The sequence below is a fragment of the Heterocephalus glaber genome, unplaced genomic scaffold, assembly GCF_053883595.1.
Source record: "Heterocephalus glaber isolate CG9 unplaced genomic scaffold, H.glaber_assembly_v1.0 deba00001593, whole genome shotgun sequence".
Lineage (NCBI taxonomy): Eukaryota > Metazoa > Chordata > Mammalia > Rodentia > Bathyergidae > Heterocephalus > Heterocephalus glaber.
Window position 1 is genome coordinate 12,766,594 of NW_028258368.1, and position 12,474 is coordinate 12,779,067.

Consider the following 12,474-nt stretch of genomic DNA (forward strand, 5'->3'; position numbering starts at 1 on the left):
GAAAAAAATGCTTAGAAATAGCCCAGAGTCCCCCTTCAAGGAGCTGGCTTTGGAAAAAATGATAAACATACTCATTTGACTTCATTTCTAGAGTAGAACATGACTTCATGAAAGCACTCTTCCAAGATGATCATTGTTGTTTGAAACTTCGGTACTTTGTTTGACAGTGTCCTTGTGTGTCTGGGGATTTCTGTCCAGAAACAAACAAACAAACAAACAAACAAAATGTTACTAATGAAGTTTTTAAAAAGCCATGTATCCTGTGGACGAACTGAGGATGAGAATCATAGCAACAGATTGCAGTTCCCACTCCTCCCAGGGGGAACCAGGCCTTTGAAAAGCACACATGAACATCAGTGATGCTTTTTCCATACATTTACTTTCTCCACTTCACTCATACATATGGTTTGGTCAGTTTAACAAAATGAGTTAGATTATGCGGTCAACGTAATGATAGTGTAGTACAAATTAATCATTGTAGATACATTGTGGCTGAATAATAAGGATCAGGGAAATGGAAATAAAAGAGAGGAAATCAAATCCTTTTCAAGAGAGCAGGGACTACAGGAGAGAAGCCATGGTGGAGCCAATGTGAAGCCATTGGATTCCCAAACCTGCCACCTGCTTCTGCTTCCACCCCAGTGGGCTCCAGGAATAGAGGCCACACAGAAAGCAAGCTTGGGTCCTAAGGAGCTGGCCCACTGCACCTCACTCAACATAGACTCTGCCTACACCTGCCCAAATGTCTGAGCTGCTGGAGAAGATGTGCGATTATTGAGTAATTGTGCAATGAACATGTATAACCCATACACCTTTCCTCTGTGTCCTTTCTTTTGCACTTTTGAAGTCTGCTCAGCTGGAATCCCTCCCATAATTACTGGTGATGATTGTCACTATAACTAGGCCAAGGCCCTGCTGCAGCCCCCAGAGCTATCACTCAGGACGTCAGAGGCCCCAGGAAGATGATGGATGCCTGGGAGGAGGTAAATCTCACAGACGTATGGCTTACTTTCCACCTGAGCCAGAGAGACTCTGTCTTCCATTTTAACTTTCATAAAACATGTTTTCGGACCTAGACATTTTTGGTGCATAAATCTCGGACACTGAAGTTTCAATCTTGTTCTCTTGACTCTGGAGTTATTTCCAGCCATATGTCAATGCCACTATTTACAGTATAACCCAAGACATGAGTGGCAAAAAAGGGACAGGGAAGGGAGCCAGAAAGTTCACACATAGGAAAAAATATTTATTTTTTACATGAAAACTTTGCCATGCTTTTGTGTCCAGGATTAATTACTCCAGCAAGTAAGGAACGGAAACCACTGCCCAAAGACAAAAACCACAAGATCAATGAATCATGAGGTCATTATCAGGAACAACCAAAGCAGGATCCTTTGCACAGCAACACTTGATCTTATTTGTGGCTGTATTGTTCTTGTCCAGACTGTAGTGAACAATCTACAGAAACAAGGAGCCCGATCAGGTCAGCCCATGCTCGTTCAGTACTCTGCCTTGCAACAATAGTCTATTAACTAGCAGCATTTTTTTGTGGGAACTTGTTAGAAATGCAGATTCTTGAAGAAGCCCTGATCTCTACACCAGCAAGTATGGAGTGGAGTTCAGTGTCCTGTGTGTTACCTACCTCCAGGAGACTCACATCCTCCAATTTGGAGCCACTGCTCTGGGCCTCAAGAAAGTTGCAAATAGGCATTTCCAGTGGAGAAAGGATCTCCAAAAGGCAGGAGTTATGCAAGTCACAAACCCCAGGATTTCCCATGGAGGGGACTCGAATTAAAAGTTGGAAACCTCATCACACACTGTCGACTTTAAATTTAAATTCTCACTCTTAATTTTATGATAACAAAGCTCGCTGCCAGGGGAATAATAGAATGTAGTTAACTGCCCTCAGTGGCAATATTTCATCCAGGCTTGATGGGGCAATTTGAAAATATCATTAAAGAGACAAGTTGTACAATAGAGCACGACAAAAGTGTGATTATCTTAGGAGATTAAATCCTCAAGCATCATGTGGCTTCTAAATGTACACTTCCTATCGATTTAAAACTCTTGGCTAATAGCTACATTTCCCAACTACTGTTTCAGATAAAGAGGAACATGTGCATCTGTTCACTTTTGTAGGGGCTTGTAAAGTACCCAAAGATCTTGCATATTTTTAAAGTACTCAAAGATCTTTAAAAAAAATTTTAAAAACTGTTTGATGCAGTAATCTTCTAAATTGCAGAGTATTTTTTTAATTTGAAAGACAAGAAGGAAAAGGAGAAAGAAAGAACACTGGAAAAAAGGAAAGCACGAGGAAGATAAAATTCATCCAAGCCTCAATAATTTAGTGAAAAGCACTGTTTCTTATCATTCTACTCTTCCAGATAGAGAACTGGATAAATAGATTAGAAGCACATGAACAGCACAGCCCGTATAAAAAGGTGGAGTCATTCTATACGTTCTATTCTCCAATCTGCTTTTTCTTTTCAATACTTGTAAGGAACGTCTTTTTAAGTTGATAACTCTCTATCTACATCATCCTTATTGATTGCTACACTGCACTGCTTTCTGAATATGTTTCATATACCATGGTTTATCCACTAAACTTTGTAAAATTTTTGCCATTGTAACAGCACTGGTATGAGATTATCCAGGCGTTTTGCTATATGTATGCACCACCCTTGCGAAATGTACCTCAGGAGCTGACTGCAGAAGTGCTGATGTGTAATGATAAACCACTCTTCCAAAGGTGGTTACCCCCCTTACCCGTCCCTCCTTCACACAGAAACATGCACTTTGCCCAAAAACTTTGGCTTTGGGTACTAAAGATATTTGAATTTTTTGAAATAGAATAAGCAAAACAGCCTGTTTTTCAAATAATTTCCAGTGCAATAGAATATATTTTTTCTACTGCTTGTGGGAGTTTCCTCTTGTGTTCAGGTGCTCATTCCTTAGTTATCAACTTATGCCTGCTCTTGTGTTTATTAAAGCTAATACTCTTTGTAACACATATCCAAAGTATTTTACAGTATTTTTTTTGCTTTTGTTCATTTTGTTAAAGGTGTATTTTCCATTATAAAAATTTAAAATGTCTTTATAATCCAAGTATCAATGTTATTTTTACTTTAGGGTTTCAAACTTGCATGTTATTTTGTGAAATTCCTTCCCAACACAAGTTTTCCCTTTTCTTAAATCCAAATCTTTGAATATCTGTGATTTAATTTGGTTATAATGACTCCTATAGGCTTGTAGCTTAAAAAATAAAATTTAGGGCTGTGGATGTTGCTCAGTGGTAGAGTGCTTGCTCAATCCCCCGGTATTGCTGATTGATTAATTAAATCCACTACACCACTGTCATTTATTACAATGTCTTTTTCCATATCTTAAAATAACATGTTTATATTCGGTTTCTCTGTCTACATTCCTAGATTAATGAAATACAGCTAAAAATCAGCCTGTCAATTCCAATGTGAGAATCGGGGTTTTTTTGTGGGGGGTTTTTTTAGTTTATTTTTATTCTTATTTTGAGACGGTCCTCTTAAATTGCCCAGTTGGAACTCAAATTTGAATTTCTCCTGCCTCAGCTCCCTCACTGCTGGGATTACAAGGCTATGCCACCTGTCCCACTGCACTGTTTTAAATACTTTATATTTTAAGTACTATGAATGTTTTAAATAGCTACAGAGTGTATTTTATATGTTCCCAGAGTCCCACTCCACTGACCCTTTTAGAAACAGCCTTGTTATACTTGTTTGTTTATTTTATAGGTACAATTGAGAACTGCTTTGTCAAATTAAGAAAAAAACTTCAATTGATATTTTGATTTGGATCATATTGAATATTCTGTAGTTGCCTAGTTGCTGTTCTCAGAGATTTATTATGTAATTTTGTTTCAAACTATTCCTAGATTCTCAAGGTTGTTTTTAACTCCAAGTATAAAGGGGATATTTTACAATGTTCTATAGCTGTTCATGTTACACAGGGAAACTATTGGCTTTTTTATGTCAATCCTCTAACTTCCCATTTCCCTAAAATCTCTTACTTTTGTTGGCAGTTTGTCAGTTAATTTCCTGTTTTCCAGCTACACAATTATGTAATCTATGAAAACAGAAAAAGAGTCATATAGCTTTCTGGCATCTCTGATTTTTACCCAACTCCCGATCTAACTGTGGAGGTCACTTTCTCTCCCCTGGGTTTAGGAACACTGCCATTTCTTCACTAGTTCCAGTAAGCCGGCTTCCAACTCAGCTAGGCACTTTTATCACCTGTTATCATAGATTTCTTCTTTTATTGTTCCAATAACTATCATATATTTTTAAAATGTGGAATAGACATAAAATGCAGCATTAGCATTTATGGTAAGGAGCATAGCTTTTAAGTCTAGTTTTATTCATTGAATTTATAATAGTTAAAATATCTTTCTTAAAATAATTCATTGTGATCATCCATTAACTGTCAACTTCTTTAACAGTATTTAATTAGGCATTTTTACTTCAGTATTCATATGGGAATTTGTAGCTTTCTTTTGGGTACTGATTTTGAAAGGTTTAGGACTTAGCATTTTGTTGAACTTATAAAAATAAATGAGATATTATCTTTTTTTTTTCTTTAAAAAAACTTACATAGGAGATATTTTTCTTTAAAGATTTGAAAACATATTCAGCTGGGCTTGGCACATTTTTCTGGAATACTGACTCCTTAGCAATATTTTAAAATTTTAAATGTATTTTGGCTTATTTTACTTGTCTATTGTTCTTAATTTTCATAATTTGTATTTTGTATTGAAAGTTAACATTTTCTCCAGATTTTACTTTAGAATGTACATAGGTCATTTTAAAATTGGAGATTATCTTTCCTTCTTTATCATTTCTCATTGTTTTATTTTTTGTTTCCCTCATAGAAACAGATTTTGAATGTGTGTTTCCATTTTACTTTCTTTATAGCTTTTAATTAATTGTCTTATTTTATTATAAATACCTCACTTTGTACTTAGGTTCTCCTGAGTAAAACTGATATTTTTATGACTTCTCTATGTATTTTCTTCATTATACTTGTGTTCTATATAATTTGTTATAATAGTTGTATTTCTTTTTTTCTTCCCTAAGTTTGTTATTTAACTTTTCTTAAAGAGAGAATTTTAACATGCTCACAAAGTTGAGGTCATTTTAATTATTTCCTCTTTCAGCACATTTTCGCCAGATGTATCACACTGTGGTCTGTGCCATACATCTGGTCCAAGCAACAAGGGATTCTATATTTCTCCTTAATTCTAGGAAGACATTCTTATTTCCTCCATCTTTCAGCTGTCAACCACTATGCTCACCCAGGAGTCCCCAGCCAGAGGGACATATCCCTCCACCCAGTGGAACAGGCTGACCCTGGACTGGAACTGGGATGAGGATGGGGTTCTGGTGGAGGAAAGACTTCAGCCCATGGCTGCAGGGCCCTTGGGAGCCTATGCCAAGCTCCCCCAAGACTCAACAAGCCCAGGCATCTCTTTCGGTCCTGTTCCTGTCTCATACTGCTGACTGTTTCCTCACCCCTGCTTTATGTTTCCTCTCCATTTGGGCATCTAGACACCATACTCCATCAAAACAGCTCTCCCTCTCTCTCTCTTTTTTTATTTTTTCTTTTATATCTTTATCTCTATATTTTAATTTTCAAGAGATCTGAGTCAAATTATTGGGAAGTATGAGGTCTCACCTATTTTCCTCAGCTTAAATTTGTTAATTTATTGAGAAGTTTCTGGTTAGGTTATTATTATTATTTACATTTGTAAGTAACCTTCTTGTTTTGTCTATAGAAGTTTTTCCTGCAATCTACAAGTTCAAAAACTTCCAAGAGGTGTCTTTGTATTGAACTTTATTATTGGACATAAAGAATTTCTTTGACATATAAATATTTATGTACTTTTATTTCAAGAGTTTATTTTTTCTAATAATGCTTGAATAGTTTTTTTCTTAAATTATTGGATGTGATTGTTAATCACTGGAAGCATAAGTATTTAAATTTCTACTGTACAAATTATCCTAATGATCACTCTTTCTCTGAATCTTGTATTATTTCTCTGCCAAATTCTCTTCCTTCTACCAATGGTTTTCTATTTGTTACACTATTGTCTATTTCTAATTCATTTTTGTATTTAATGACATGGTTTTTCTTGATGTAATTTCTTAATTCAATTATATGAGGCTTTTTAAAGTGTCATTCTATTGTTTTTTAAATTTTATTTGGAGTCATTAACATTTTTCCTGTTCTCTGGAATTTTAATCAGGGTACAACAGAGAGAACCAATAGGAGATAGACAGATGATAGATAGATGATTGATAGATATATACATAGATAGCTACATAGATGATTGATACATAGATGATTGATAGATACATAGATTGATAGATACATAGATATATAGATGATTGATAGATAGATCGGGGATTTAGTAGGGAATTGTTTTATAGGGAAAACAAGGGCACTGGGTGCCTTCCAGCCCATTCCTTTCCAGCTGAGGCACCATGGGAGTCTGTAGAGCCTCCTTCACTGAACATCTGCAGGGTTCCAGTTCTGCACCATTGTGTCTAGAGTAGTCTCCACTCAGCCAAATGTCATGTTCTGCAGTTTTCTGTTTGAAAGTGAGAATTTTACTCTATTTTTAGTTCTTAGGGTAGTATTTTGTGGGTTGAAGAGAAGAGTCAGAGGAGTTTGTAAACATGTAATTTAGCTGACATCTTCTCCAGAAGTTCTTGTCACATTCATGTGAATTAACTCAGTGTGAGCAGATTAGATTCCATAATATATAATTTGAATATATGTATGGCCACACTAATCACTTCTTTCCAAGAGTCCTTTAATATAAATATATGACTTCTCTGAAGTCATTTTAGATAGAACTGGAGAAAGAACTCAGTTGGCTTAAATTCTAAACATTTAAACTGGTAAAAGCAAAAGTTGATTTTTATTATTTTTTAATAATGTAGTCATAGGCATTATTCTCATGTTTATCAAATAATGGCTAACAATTATATTCAGATCATTGTAATGCTTTAGGTATTTGGGTAAAAGTTTTGAAATATGTAATGTGCTTAGGAAAATAATTGGAAAATTTTCATTTCAGGATTTCACCTTAATTACGCACATATATTTACATCATCCTTACTGTTGCTAACAACTCAGGATCCTATTACTTCCTACTATACGCTAAGATGCAGAACAAAAGCTAGAAGATTAGCCACACATTTCACTGTAATCAAGTTACCATATTGACAGGAGATACAGCAGTTTATGTTCTATGTGATTATTTCTACTTACTAATTTAATATATAGCTGCACTTCTAAATGTCAAATAAGTCCCTACCTATGTGAGGTATCAAAGAAATATATTTGCCTGTCTTGGCACATTATGAAACAATTTCCCAAGGAACCAATCAGCCTTCCAAACCATTTCTCCTTTAGCTCCCATCAACCTTCCCCACCCATGTCTGACAAATTCTATAAAACAAACAAATTAATGCCTTATTTCTATCTCTAAATGTTGAGATTGAAATAGACAGACTTTAATAGCAGCATTAATTTGGTATCCTCTGGGAGATTAATGTAAGTGATGTCTTCTTCCCAAGGACCACAGCAATTAGGCTACAGAGTATTATGAGTGGAATCATCCCAGTGAAAAAGACATTTAAGGAGGCACTTTTCTATTGTCTTTTTAGAACAAATACTAGAAGATACTGCCTCATTCTACTCTGAAATTCAGATAGGGGACAAGAGTTTCTGAATACAACTCAGTAGTAGGGCCTAGCACATGTGAGACCATGGGTTCTATCCTCAGCACTGCAAAAGATAATAATAATTAGATGTGGAGAAGACAGCACTTGTCTCATTTACATGATATCACTACACATGATATGAACTGTAGAAAAGATGGTTAATGTCTTGCATTAAAGCAGAAGCTTGGATTTCAATTATATTTATATATACACACATACATAATACATATGCAAAGAGAGAATAAAACTAAAACCATTTATGTTTAAGAGATCATATTTCAACATCTCTGTAAATGGAGGGGTGGAGGGGTTGAAGGAGGGGCAGGGAAATGGGGATAAAAATAAAAACCAAGATATATCATGTAAGGGTACAAGTTCCCAATGATGAATGTAACTGTATTGTATGCCTAAAATGTATCAATAAACTTAATAGAAAAAAAGTTATTGTATTTAATTGCTTATATTATGATCAAGTCTATGCTAATAATGTAACCAACAAAGTGAACTGAAATCCATGGAATTATATGTGAATGCAGTCTGAATTTGGTACTCAAAGCATTTTGACATGAAAATTGTATCCTGGTATTAGCAATTTGTTTGGTACTCAACATCTATGTTAAGCTCCCAGAATGAAATAAAAAATGAGTATTGAGGTCCAACTGGACTGGCTCTTTCTCTTAAGGTCTCCCTTGGAAAGGCTCTTCCTGCCAAAGGAACTGATGGCTACCAATCCGGGCTCCTTCACACTTGAGCCTGTGTTATTGTGAGCTTCCCTCTTGTCTAATTTCCTAAGTGTTAATAGACAAAAACTGATATTCCTGACCAAGAAGCAAAACTGTTAGCATGTGTCTTCTAAGGAGTTTTCTTGGCAGGACCTACTTTCCTTTTATATTTGTAGGATGTCTCATAGTTTGTAAAGCACTTTAATGTAGATATATTATTGTCCCACATCTGTGTACATTGTTATCATTACTCAACCTAGGCCTGGCTGGGGCTAGCCTTATTACCCCTCCATACAAAGAAAGGGATTTAATCACTGACTTCAGGGCTGAGTAAACCCCATAGCAAGCACTGCAAAGGACTCTTGAAGACAAGTTTCCACCTCATCATATCAAACTACATGCTCTTCCCTGATTCCAATATGCACATCTAAAAAGCCCCCAGAGTGTTTCTCAGTTCTAAGAAGAGAGTATGTAACCTATACCATCTTTCTTTTCATCTCATCTAATTCTCTTCTCTAAATACTGAGTATTAGCCGATAAACCTTGTGGAAATGGATAAGTAGATGAGCTGCTCTTCCACTGCATTACATGAGGGATTGCAGTGGATTAAAATTTCATCATTTATCTTCCCCATCCCCCAAATGCCAGTGTTATTTTTACCATTGTATGTAAGCCAAGCAGATCCACTTACATGACTTATACTTTTCCCTGTGAAATCTGTTTGTTTTATCCATTCTACTTTCACCATTACTGATGCTGTACAAATCCATAATAAAAATTAATAATTTTACAGAAAAAGCTCTTGTTCAATTAAGGTTACACATAAAGTGGAATGCAATGAACATATTTCAAGTAACACAATTCTGATGAGCATTTTAGAACCCCCAGGGCTTTGCCAAGATAGAAGTGTCTCTTAACAAGCTGATTGAGTTACACACTCAGCCTTGAACAAGGCCACCTGTGCTTATGCTGGTCTCTGCATGGATTTCTCTTCCCTTTTATTGGAAACACATTGTATCTGGGGTAGGACTGTTACCAGTCTTTCAAGCAAAGAGAATTCTACAGCATATCAGACTATGGAGAGTGTTTCATTTGATCCCCTGAGAAAAGACAGTGTAAAGACATCCATGAGCATCACACAGGACATATGTGCCTGCATTTTATAATTTTAGAAGAAATTCTCAGCTTTGAACATAGAGAGAAAATAGCCTTTACCTTTACCTCTCAGGGCTTCCTTTAAGATCCTTCACAGATCAATGAGTTATGCAAATACATTTCCTTTTTCTCACACACAATAAAAGTAGAGGACAGCAAATATTTACATGTTGGTATTTGGATTTATTATCGATGAGAAAATAATGTTTACTGAATTTGTTGTTTTCAGACAATATTGCATACAGAAAGTAATCCCACTGAATGTAGCCTTAAGATATATACAGAGAAGGATAGTAAGAAGTCAGTTACATAGACACAAGCCTCCAAGTCCCTTAGAGTATCAAACCACACTGCAGCAGGAGGCACACAAAAATAAATAAAATAAATGACATTATCAGTCTCATCTAATGTCCTCTTTATTTGTCCTCTTCATTTTAACCTGAAGGCTCCCCAGCTCCTAAAACCTTTTGACCAAGAGTTTCTGGATTGGAAAAAAGCATCCAAAGCTATTTCCCTATAGAAAATTAATCCCTGTACCTTGTGTTTCTGTTTCTTATGCCCATTCCATCTTGAGATGATTCTATGGTTAGATGCTTCTGATTTCTGTAGAAGCTGTCCTGAATTTCCAGAAGAAAATCAGAAAACTCTTACATGGACATGTTTCAGAGTCAATATCTATGACTAAACTGATTAATAGCTGCTTTGTCATAGAGGGACAAAGAAAGGAAGGGACACAGTGACTTTCAATGGCAGTACTGTGTTTGCTTGCTAGTAGAGAAGTGAGCCAGGAGGGGGGCAGGTAACAAGGTCTCCCTCGCTTTTGTACTGTTATATGTTATTTCACTCCACATTCATTTTAATTTAAGCTTTCCTTTTCTTAAGAAAATTACTTCCAATTTCTAAAATTCTATAGAAACACTCCCAAAGAAAAATAAAAAGGCTTTCTTTCTTCCTAAGTGCAATTTACTATGAAGTATTTATAGTTTGGTATACTGGTCCCTCAGTCTGCAATTTACCTTTTTTTGGTTCATGTTAATTTCAAGTATTTTCAAAAGTTATGTATTTGGGGAAGTGCTCATACATTTTTAAAGCTGCTGACAAGAACAGAAGGAAATCACCTGTGTCTACAAATACAGTTTCTGTCACTGTCACATATTCAGTTTTTTAAAAAAGAAGAAAAATAATTCCTTTTTATTCCTGCATAGGAGATTTCCAAGACCTGAGCATTACATTATGAATGATATAATGAGTGACAATTGCTGTCCTTGTGCCCAAATTTTAAGCCTCACTGTTCCTAGACATGAAGGCCCTGAAAAAAGTCATATAAAATGAAGGCTTCTTCAAATTCCTGGTGAAGAAGACCTCTGTTGGCTTCACACCTCTCCCGCTGACAGCTGGAGGGCAGAATGGATTGGAGGGAGAGCTGGTGATCTGGTAGAAACTAATAATCTCAGGTTCCATTTCCTTTGCTACAGTGGGAATACCAGGGGTGGAGCTATGTACCCACGAAAGCCTTTGCCTCAGGCCTTGGGTTTGCAAAGGCACTAAAAGAAGTTACTATTTTACTGCCATCGATTCAGAACCCTGATGAGATTCCAAGTTATTGCCAGATTTATTACAAGGGGGTAAATTCAACTAGTAGCTAAATTTAGAGCGCTCTCTTGCACTAATTTAGCATTTATGACCCGTCGCAAATGTACTTTGTTCATGTTTTAATGCATCACCCAGAAATACAACTTCTCATTAAAAAATTTATTAATCTCACGGCATAGTAATATAGCCGAAACAGTTAGAATAAATATGAAGTATGCACAAAATGCTTGTGAGCTGTCTCCAATTAAATAGCCCAGACATTAATATCGTTTTCCAAGTTATCTATGTCTGCAATTAGTTAGGATTGCTGGGTATGCTCTTAAGGCTTGCTACCTTTACTCCCTTAGTCAACTGATCTTTTAATTCACAAGTATTTAAGCTCTGATAAAACTGAAATTCCTACATATTCAGAGTCAGTGTACAGGATGAGGGAGGAAGTCCCTGTTGAATTGAACACAAAAGTCTCCTTTAAATTGAACACTGCTTTCTTGTCAAGTGTATGTAACTGCCAAAAATAAATAAACCAAATTAAACAAAGTGCTCAATAATAAGAAAATACACAAATATTGCACAACTAGTAAAATGAATATATTTACTAAATGTCTATCCCTTAACTTGAAGAATTTTAAGACATTATTATTTAGGAAGACAAAGAAGATGCCCATCCTGGGATATAATGCATCCAATTTTAGTGAGACGTCAGTCCTCACTCCAGATGTGCATTAATGCATTTGAACATGGGCATGTGAGGGACAACAAGATGAGCCTGGATAGATGGTCCACTCTGTGGTCCAGGCAGCTGCACTGAGCAGGGAAGGAAATAAAGAGAGGAGGGAATCATAGGGGACAGCACAGAAAAAACACCTAGGTGCTGAGAGAGGCTGTTGTGCAAAGTCATTTGTGTAAAACCATGCCTTAGTGCACAAGCATGAAAAGGAGGTAAAAACATTTGCCAAATTGCTGGTGCTGGTTGTCTTAAGGCAGAAAATGCTTAAATATTGTTTCTTTCTTCTTATACATTTCTCTATGTTTTAAGTTAGTGTTAGAGTTAAAATCTAAAATATCCGCCTAAAAGTCTTATGTATTCAGAGTTGAGACTTTTGGAAGGTCATTGGATCATGGAGGAGCTTTGAGCGATTCATTGATTAATTCATAGATAAATGTGCTATTAGGAGATAGGGCCTGGTAGAAAGAGGCTGGTCATTTCTGGCCTGCCTTTGGAGAGTTTATCTCCCTCCCAGACT